This window comes from Notothenia coriiceps, unplaced genomic scaffold, assembly GCF_000735185.1.
Source record: "Notothenia coriiceps isolate Sejong01 unplaced genomic scaffold, NC01 NC01_scaffold00022018, whole genome shotgun sequence".
NCBI lineage: Eukaryota > Metazoa > Chordata > Actinopteri > Perciformes > Nototheniidae > Notothenia > Notothenia coriiceps.
The window spans coordinates 622171-631014 of NW_011354719.1; positions in this window are offsets into that span (position 1 = coordinate 622171).

The following is an 8844-nucleotide window of genomic DNA, read 5'->3' on the forward strand; positions in this document are numbered from 1 at the left end:
AACCTGGCTGTGAGGATGATAAGCAAGCCCTTCAGATTCTCATAACCCACAAAGCAATAGAACCTGGCTCGCTTAGAAAGGGAAAAAAACCACTTTTTATGTGGGAAATCAAAAGCCTTGAAAATTTAATCGAACGCTTGGAGAGCGGCAGACAATATTGAACTGAAATAAACCTGCAATAACCTTGAATCTTTTTGTCTGTGTGTGTGCACTGAATCAGAGGGTACAAAGGGGATAATGTTACTAATCAATGGTGCTCTCTGGCTCTCCCCCAAGCAGCGCTCTGGCGGACGCTCCCTGCTGCTGAGATGAACTCGCCAACTTCTCCCAGAATGCTTACGAACCACAGCGGGATTACCTCTGGAAGCTGAGCAATATGTTCACTTCAGAATATAGGCTGATCCATAAGGTATGATTTCACATCTTAGATACCTGGGTGTACCATCTAAAAAGCCTAATATTTTTTTTATATCTTTGTATTATATAGCTTTTGTCTTTAAAGGGACACACCACACCTAAATAGCAGTAATATATACTAGATACAACATTATTGTTGTTCATGAAGCATTATCTAAGTTAGATCCTAAGAAACCGGCTGGCCCGGACAACGTAGAACCTTTCTTTTTAAAGATAGCTGCAGATTTTATTGCTCCACCTCTTACTACTCTTTTTAACCTCTCCCTCAGCACAAATGCAATTCCAAAAGTATGGAAGTCAGCTTATGTCTTGCCTTTACTAAAAGGAGGGGAGGCAACTATTTTAAATAACTATAGGCCAATCTCTAAATTGTCAGTTCTGGCGAAGGTGCTCGAACGCCTAGTGAGTGAACAGGTAAAGGAGTTTTTATGTAAAAATAATATCCTGTCTAAACATCAGTCAGGCTTCAGAAAGCAACATAGCACCATCACTGCGACAATGAAAGTGGTGAATGACATTACGAGTATCTTAGATAATAAGCAGAGTTGTGCAGCTCTATTTATTGACCTTTCCAAAGCGTTTGACACCGTTGATCATCGCATTTTGAAGCAGAGGCTACTCAGTATAGGCATATCCAGCCATGCAGTGGGGTGGTTTGTGAACTACCTCTCTGAAAGGTCCCGATGTGTTCACTTTGATGGGCTGTCTTCTGAGTGGTTAAACATTGCTAATGGTGTTCCTCAAGGTTCTGTTTTAGGTCCACTTTTATTCTCCATATATATCAACAGTTTAGGTGAAAATGTGAATGAAGCTACTTTCCATTTCTATGCGGACGATACCGTGATGTACTGTGCAGGTCCCTCCATTAAGGAGGCTGGTGTTAAATTACAGGCTGTTTTTAACATTATTCAGACTCAGCTCTCTGAGCTTAAGCTTCTTGTTAAATGTTGATAAAACCAAGGTAATGCTCTTTTCTAAAGCTAAAAAGACTACAGACCCTGCTTTGGATATTGTTACTATGCAAGGACAAGTACTCGAAGTGGTTACCTGTTATAAATACCTTGGTATCTGGCTTGATGATTGTCTTACTTTTAAACTTCAGGTCATTAATTTGCTTAAAAAGCTGAGGGTTAGACTAGGTTTATCTTTCAGAAACAAGTCCGGTTTCTCATTTGAAGCCAGGAAAAGGCTAGTCACTGTGACCTTTTTACCTGTGCTGGACCATGGTGATTTGATCTATATGAATGCACCTGCCCATTGCCTGGAAAAATTAGATGCCGCCTATCACAGTGCTCTGAGATTTGTTACTAACTGTAAAGCAATTACTCATCACTGTACCCTGTATGCCAAGGCAGGTCTGCCTTCACTAACTGTACGGAGGCTCAGTATTTTGTACATGTTCATTTACAAATCCATGTTGGGTAAACTACCTTTTTTATATCTGCTCTCTGATCTCTCGACAAATTGAAAGTACATATTGCCTGAGATCTCATGATGTTGTTTTATTAAATGTGCCAAGTGCTAGGACTGTCTTAGGGAAGAAAGCTTTTAGTTGTGCAGCTCCACTCAATTGGAACAGTCTGCAAACATGTTTAAAACTGAGCACTTTGGTTCCCCTGCATCATTTTAAAACTCGGCTGGGTGACATGCTGTTTGATACTCATGTAGGGCTGCAACTAACGATTATTTTGGTAGTCGACTAATCGGTCGATTATTTTTAAAATAATCGACCGATTAGTCGACTACCAAAATAATCGTTAGTTGCAGCCCTACATGAGTATCAAACAGCATGTCACCCAGCCGAGTTTTAAAATGATGNCAAAAATATGCGCGAGGCGTGATTTAAGCGCAGCTGATAAAATACTTAGGCTGGCAACCCCCAGCATACAGCCTGTTAGCAACTCGATGTGGTGTGTGTGGCCTGGTGTGAGTGTTTGGTGTGTGTGTGTGTTTTGTTGTGGTGTTTGTAAGAGGCGGAAGTAAGACCAAAAGAAATGAGGCAAGGAATAGACGGTCGAAGTAGAACATCGAATGGAGTGAAGCAAGAACTCGGAGCTTTCCCAAAACCTCCTACTCCCGGAGCCACCTGACTTCAACAAAACCGAAGACAGCGTCGTTCGCTCGGAAAGGCTACAAACTTACTTATCACCAGCGGCACCTAAAAGAGGAATACGGAGGTGTGGTCAACGTGACCAACTTTATACGCCATTAGACGCAGCGTCCAGATGGATCCAAAGAAGAGCGGAGACGTCACTGTGAAACCGTTACGGAGTACCCATATCTGGTAAATCAGCTACAGAGATAAGTTACAAACAGAACTCTCCTATTAGTGTCGCTCGTCTTATATTTTTTTTACCTGCCATCAAATGGGGTGTGCCATACCTAACATATAGTGTACTAGACGGTACGCATAAAATGACTCGCGCGCATGGCATACTCACATTCCGATCTGGACGGAGAACCTGTATGATACCACACGTACAATGCATCTTACCCTTCATGTCACCTACTCATTAACGAACAATGTCAAGTCATTGTTTAGAGTCTCGTGCAGGGACACTTATCCGCCTGTTAGATTAAAAGGTTCCGTTACCCGTACCACGTTAAAGATAATAATCTATACAAGCTTCCAGTGGCTACACAGGTTCTCCTGTATCCATTTTTATGGACCCGTTCAGTATCCTTGAATCTCGGAGTGGAAAGGACCGAAGGAGATGAAACTCTCATGCTGAACCAAACCTTTCCTATTTGGATCCTTCTGGGAGTTCGAATAAACTGTTTTAATACAGCCTGGACTCAAATTTCAGTGTCTTGTTAGTAGTTCATCCTATGGATCATAACATATTGTCCATTGGTGGTAGCTCATGAACAGGAACTGTATCATTGATAGATAATACTGTCCGAGACCACTGAAAAATCGCGCATATCTTTTCTCGTAAATGGGACCAAAATAGTTACTTCCAGCTACCGAACATTCAAAAGTCCCCCTCGACTCATGACGTTATTACAATTTTTGTCGGACATTAAATTGTTTGTCCGGAGGACCTCTACCGTACCTGGACCGTGTGCGAGTGTAGCTCTGCCATAAGTAGGCAGTTAATTTTTAACATTACATCGAAGTCAAGTGTGATAAAAAGTTGGATTTGTCGAACTATATGCATATACATCTTATTTTCACTGGATTTTGTCTTGGAACAACCTCGTGGTAATCGTTACAAAATTGGTGAGTTTTTCTCGTACGGGCTAGTTATATTCACTATTGTGGTAAACTCTTGGTATAAGTTCTCAACTCCATCAAAGTGTTGGTGGGCCGGTATCTTCAGAGTGTCAACCAAAATGATCACAGTAAACATCCCGTATGTACACAAGTACAACCTTGGAAGGACATAAATGCCGACATCTTTTTTACGACATAACTGAGTTGTGCCACTAGTTCTTGCCGAAAACCTCGTTCCAGTTATTTACATTCTCCGACGTTTGTTGAGAACGATAATATGAATTTTTATGAGACATCCTACAGTAAGTGGTGAAAATAAACATAGCGCGAGAGTAGGCGTATGTTACTTGTAAATTCCTATACTAAGGAATATTATAACGGATTTGCACTTCGTATTATTATACCACCTACCATCTGTGATACATTCGAAACCGAAGCTTCCGTGTAGCTCGTGGTGACTAAAAGCATACTGCTCGCTATAGTAAAAAGTTTTTTGAGGAAATGCGACAAGTGTAGTGATACCGCCATACGCCTCATAGATTAGGCAGTCTGACTAACAAACTCTCTAACGACTAGACTCTCTATATCTAAAATTGTCCTACCCACGATATGGGGGACGAGTAGAGAATTGCATTTCTCGTGGGTTCTGTCATGTCAGTATCTTTCGTCAGAGGAAGACTATGAAAACCTTTAACCGAAACACGACTCCCTATACCTCCGTTTAATATTTTTCACTAGTATCACCGCTCCCTTCTCTTTATTTTAGACCGTCGATAGAAATTTTTCTGTTCACAAGATGCAACAGCCCCGGTTAGGATCCAGAACCGATATAGTAATCAAACATAAGCAAAAATTTGACACTTATTACGAAGAAGTACCAGGCCTATCTACCATGTGGTAGTTTTAACCTGTCATTTTCCTCATTTTGACTTTCCCAAAAGGTCTGTGTAACAAGTCTCAGTGCCTAACCCCACAAGTGTCGTCGTCTCAATCAGTGTCTTAGTTTGTATCTTGGCGTGGTTCTGCTCTTAGCCATCGAGTATTATGTTTCTCGTTTTAATCTCGCTGATCCCGGGACAGTCAATATATAAAATACCCGAAAAGCGATTTTAGAAGGACACGTCCTAAAAATCCAAAACATACATTGACTGTTTTACATGAAACTGAATATCGATAGAAAACTTGAGTTTAAATCTTCACTTCGAAAATAAGAGTACATCAGACGTATTTTACGTCGCGTACAATAGGAGATCGGACTAACGGATCGGAAACGGTCCGGAACAAAGAGAGTACGCTTTTGGTTCCTAACAGAGCAGGGAAATGAGATTTACATCGCGTCCCCACGTACAGATAGGTTAACCTAGAGGTATTTTGGTTATATTTTATTCGGTACGTCAAAGACGTAGTCGTGTGTCTAGCTAAAAAGGGGTTAGTTTGGGGTTTGTCTAGTACATGTTTTGGGACGAGCCTGTTTTACAAAATAACAAGAGAGAAATTATTCATTATGCATTCCCAAATTGGAAAACTTGGAAATCGCGAATCACCCCGAATGGTTATTGTGTTTCACTAGTGTAGGTCTGAGTGAAGTTGTTTTATGAGCGGGGTCTAGAATATCATAACATATCCCTCGGTAATCAATTTGTAACTCCAGTTAATCCCCTCTTAAAATAATCCCCTGAATTACAGATTCCCGCTCATCCTGATCCTTCAATCTGTAAAGTTTCTTACAATTGCTCCTGAAATTGGTCTGACAGAGACGGTAACGTTAATTCAAAACTGCGCAAATGTTCATTTGTAACTGCAATGCACTACAGGAAGTGCTGGGGGCAGTATACTCTCCATTGTCTGCCATGACTGCATTCTGTACTAACAACAAAGAAGAAAGAATACGAACGATGGCGGAAAGGAGAGAGAATGAGGGTGATGAAGAGCTCAAAAAAGCGAGACCGAGAGTTTCGAAAGTGTGGGAGTATTTCACAGACGACAAGCCAAAGAAGTCAGTGAAATGCAGAATTTGTAAAGGGGAATTGGCATTCCACGGCAGCACTACAGTGATGCACGAGCATTTAAAACGCAAGCACCCTGGAACCGTGAGGACTGCTACTTTGGATCATGGGTAAGTTTGAGCAAGTTAGCCATAGTCATGTTTACGTTAGCTTGCATGTTGGAAAACAGAACGTCTCATGGTTAATGCTTGCTAAGCAAACGCTATTTCAGTTATGTTGAGGCTGCGTGTCCACCAACGAGCTGCTAAACAGCGCCAAGCTTACAGCGTAGTAGAGCAGACTAGAGCTTTATGGACGCTGTAATTAATTCCAAACTTAAAATAATAATTAACAAGGGTCTGCGAAATTACAAGAATAAAATGCGATTGAATTTGTATTTATAATGATTTTCAGACTTTCAATAATAGCATTAATACATCAATTCAACATGGTAGTCAGTTCAATTCGTTTTAAGTCCTTAATTCGTTGTTTTAGACAAAGCGCATTTAACAATTCCAATTCATATGTTCATTTGATTATATCTTTATCTATTTCATGTACTATATACACATATACTCAATGTGGCAGTGTCACAATCTTACTTCGCTAGTCAGTCTGCAAAAACACGACACTCGGTGCTAACGTGAGCTGTCTAGCCTAGCCAGTCAACTAGCTTTCCCATGGTTTAACGTTAATGGCATTAGGCAGTACACCATCTAAGATAAACTGATACTATAGCCTCCAAATTCTTATGTTAAGGCAGAGGGACTGGACAACAGGGTGACATTCACAGGTGTGCAGACTTGAGGTAAAACATGCACTGGAGCCCGGAAAATTGTTTGTAGCCTTTATTTAACCAGGTGAAAGCCCCTTGAGATCAAAAGATCTCTTTTTCAAGGGTGACCTGCAGCACGTTAGTTACACATGTAACATAAAAACAACAGAACAACAATNGCCAGGAAAAGGCTAGTCACTGTGACCTTTTTACCTGTGCTGGACTATGGTGATTTGTTGTATATGAATGCACCTGCCTATTGCCTGAACAAGTTAGATGCCGCCTATCACAGCGCACTGAGATTTGTCACAAATTGTAAAGCACTTACTCATCACTGTACCCTGTATGCCAAGGCAGGTTTGGCATCACTTACTGTAAAGAGGCTCAGTCATTGGTACACGTTTATTTATAAAGCTTTGTTGGGTAAACTCCCGTATTACATCTGTTCACTGATAACACAGAGAGTTGCAAGCAGCTATTGTCTGAGATCGCATGATGTAGTATTGTTAGATGTGCCAAGAGCAAGGACTGTCTTAGGTAAGACAGCTCTTATGTGCGCAGCACCACTTGCTTGGAACAGTCTACAGCTAAAATTGAAACTGAGCAATTTCATTCCTCTGCATGTTTTTAAAGCGAGTGTAAATGAAATGCTCATTGAAACTATGGGTATTTGTAAATGTTGATAAGTATGTAAATGTAGCTTGTCAATATGTTGTATCCTCTATTGTTTTATGTTGTTTTATGTTTCATGTGGAACCTAATTGCTGCAGGTCTCCCTTGAAAAAGAGATCTATGATCTCGAGGGACAAATCTGAATAAATAAAGGTTACAAACAAACAAACAAACAGATAATAATATTCTTTTCTGACAAAACAACAACTTAAATGGTTTTCTTTGCTCACAACTGCACCAAATGTGCAAAGATAATTCTATACAGGTTGTACTACACTAATAGGTAATTTGTTTAAAATGGCCACAGCGCAGTGCCCTAATAACAAATGAGGAGTGGGTGTAAGCCCTGACAAAGCTAGTCTGTGGAGCTATGAGGTAAGATTATTTTTCATTCACGCTGTTTTTCATTCAACAGCATATCAGTGACAAGGAGGCAGGACCTGCAACTAATCCCCAAATGACATGAAGGATTTCCCAAAACTAATGGTGCGTCAAGGCTCTCCTCATCAACTACAAAATGTGAGGTGGGTGCAGATTACTTCTTCAGCAGAGAGTCGAAAAAATCCTTTTAGTATGTGGAGCACCCACTGTACAAGGTTAGCTACCAGGACATCCCAACATAGAAAATATCCTTTATATTTATATACCTATTAAATTCTTCTGATTCTGACTAATAGAGAGCAGGATTGCTGGTGTCTTCTTAGTTTGCTCTTAAATCAAAACCTAAGTAGACTTTATATCAGGACTAACACTGACGTTAATGGGTAAATATGTATATAAAATATTTTTACAACAGACATTTTGTCAACAAGATTAACATTGGCTCTTTTCTATTTTAGTGTCTCAGTAAATCATGGCATTACTATACCAGGACACTGATACCAAAGCAGTGTTATCACTATATTACATGTACACCTGTGTGTCCTACTGTGAAATATCTAAATATCTTGTGCTACAAAGGCCTATCAAATGTTGTTTACTCGTTTCCCTTTAATAGAGTCTTCTGGGAGGGGATGTTGTTGGAATCAAAGTCAAATAAATAAATAAATAAAATAAGATCAAACAAGCAAACACTTGCGTAGCCCAAATGCTGTGGATTAGCAGCGCTGCTCCCGCTGAGCCAGATGCTGAAGTGAGCATTTACATTGTCGGATGTGTAATGTCAGCGGCTATTTCCAGACAGCACACGGTGACAATGTGCCCACCCTCCTTCTGCACAACACATTCAAACACACACATCTCAACAACAACAAACAAACTAATTCATTCCCAAACCTGCACCACCCGCTGACCAAAAGCAGGTACTATACACCACATGCATGCATAAACACACGCACATCTTCCAGTGACAAAAGCCTGCCTGTATCGACCATGACATCAGTCCCGTTTCCTGCGGATGAGAGGGGAACTGCGGATGACAGATTGATTGAAAGATCTTCCCGCCTCTCGCATCCATCATTTTAGCCTGTTTATAATCCTTTTGCTGTTCAATCCATCTGCTGGAAAGAGGGAGAAAAGCATTTAGGCCAGCCTTGGACCGAAGATCGAGTCACCCAGAGGGGTTTCAGACAACGTACAGCTGGGGCTCAGGGACAAGACTGGAGGACCACAATTAGTTTTGGCGAAAATGAATAGAAAGTGACATTTAGTTGAATTTATTCTTCTGAGTATCCAGGTAGCAGACCCTTTTTCTTTGTCGCAGAGCTACTTGATAATATAATGCCGAAAGTTCTGGGGCCGAAGTGAGTTTGTGAGAAGCCCAAAATGTAATCCCAAAA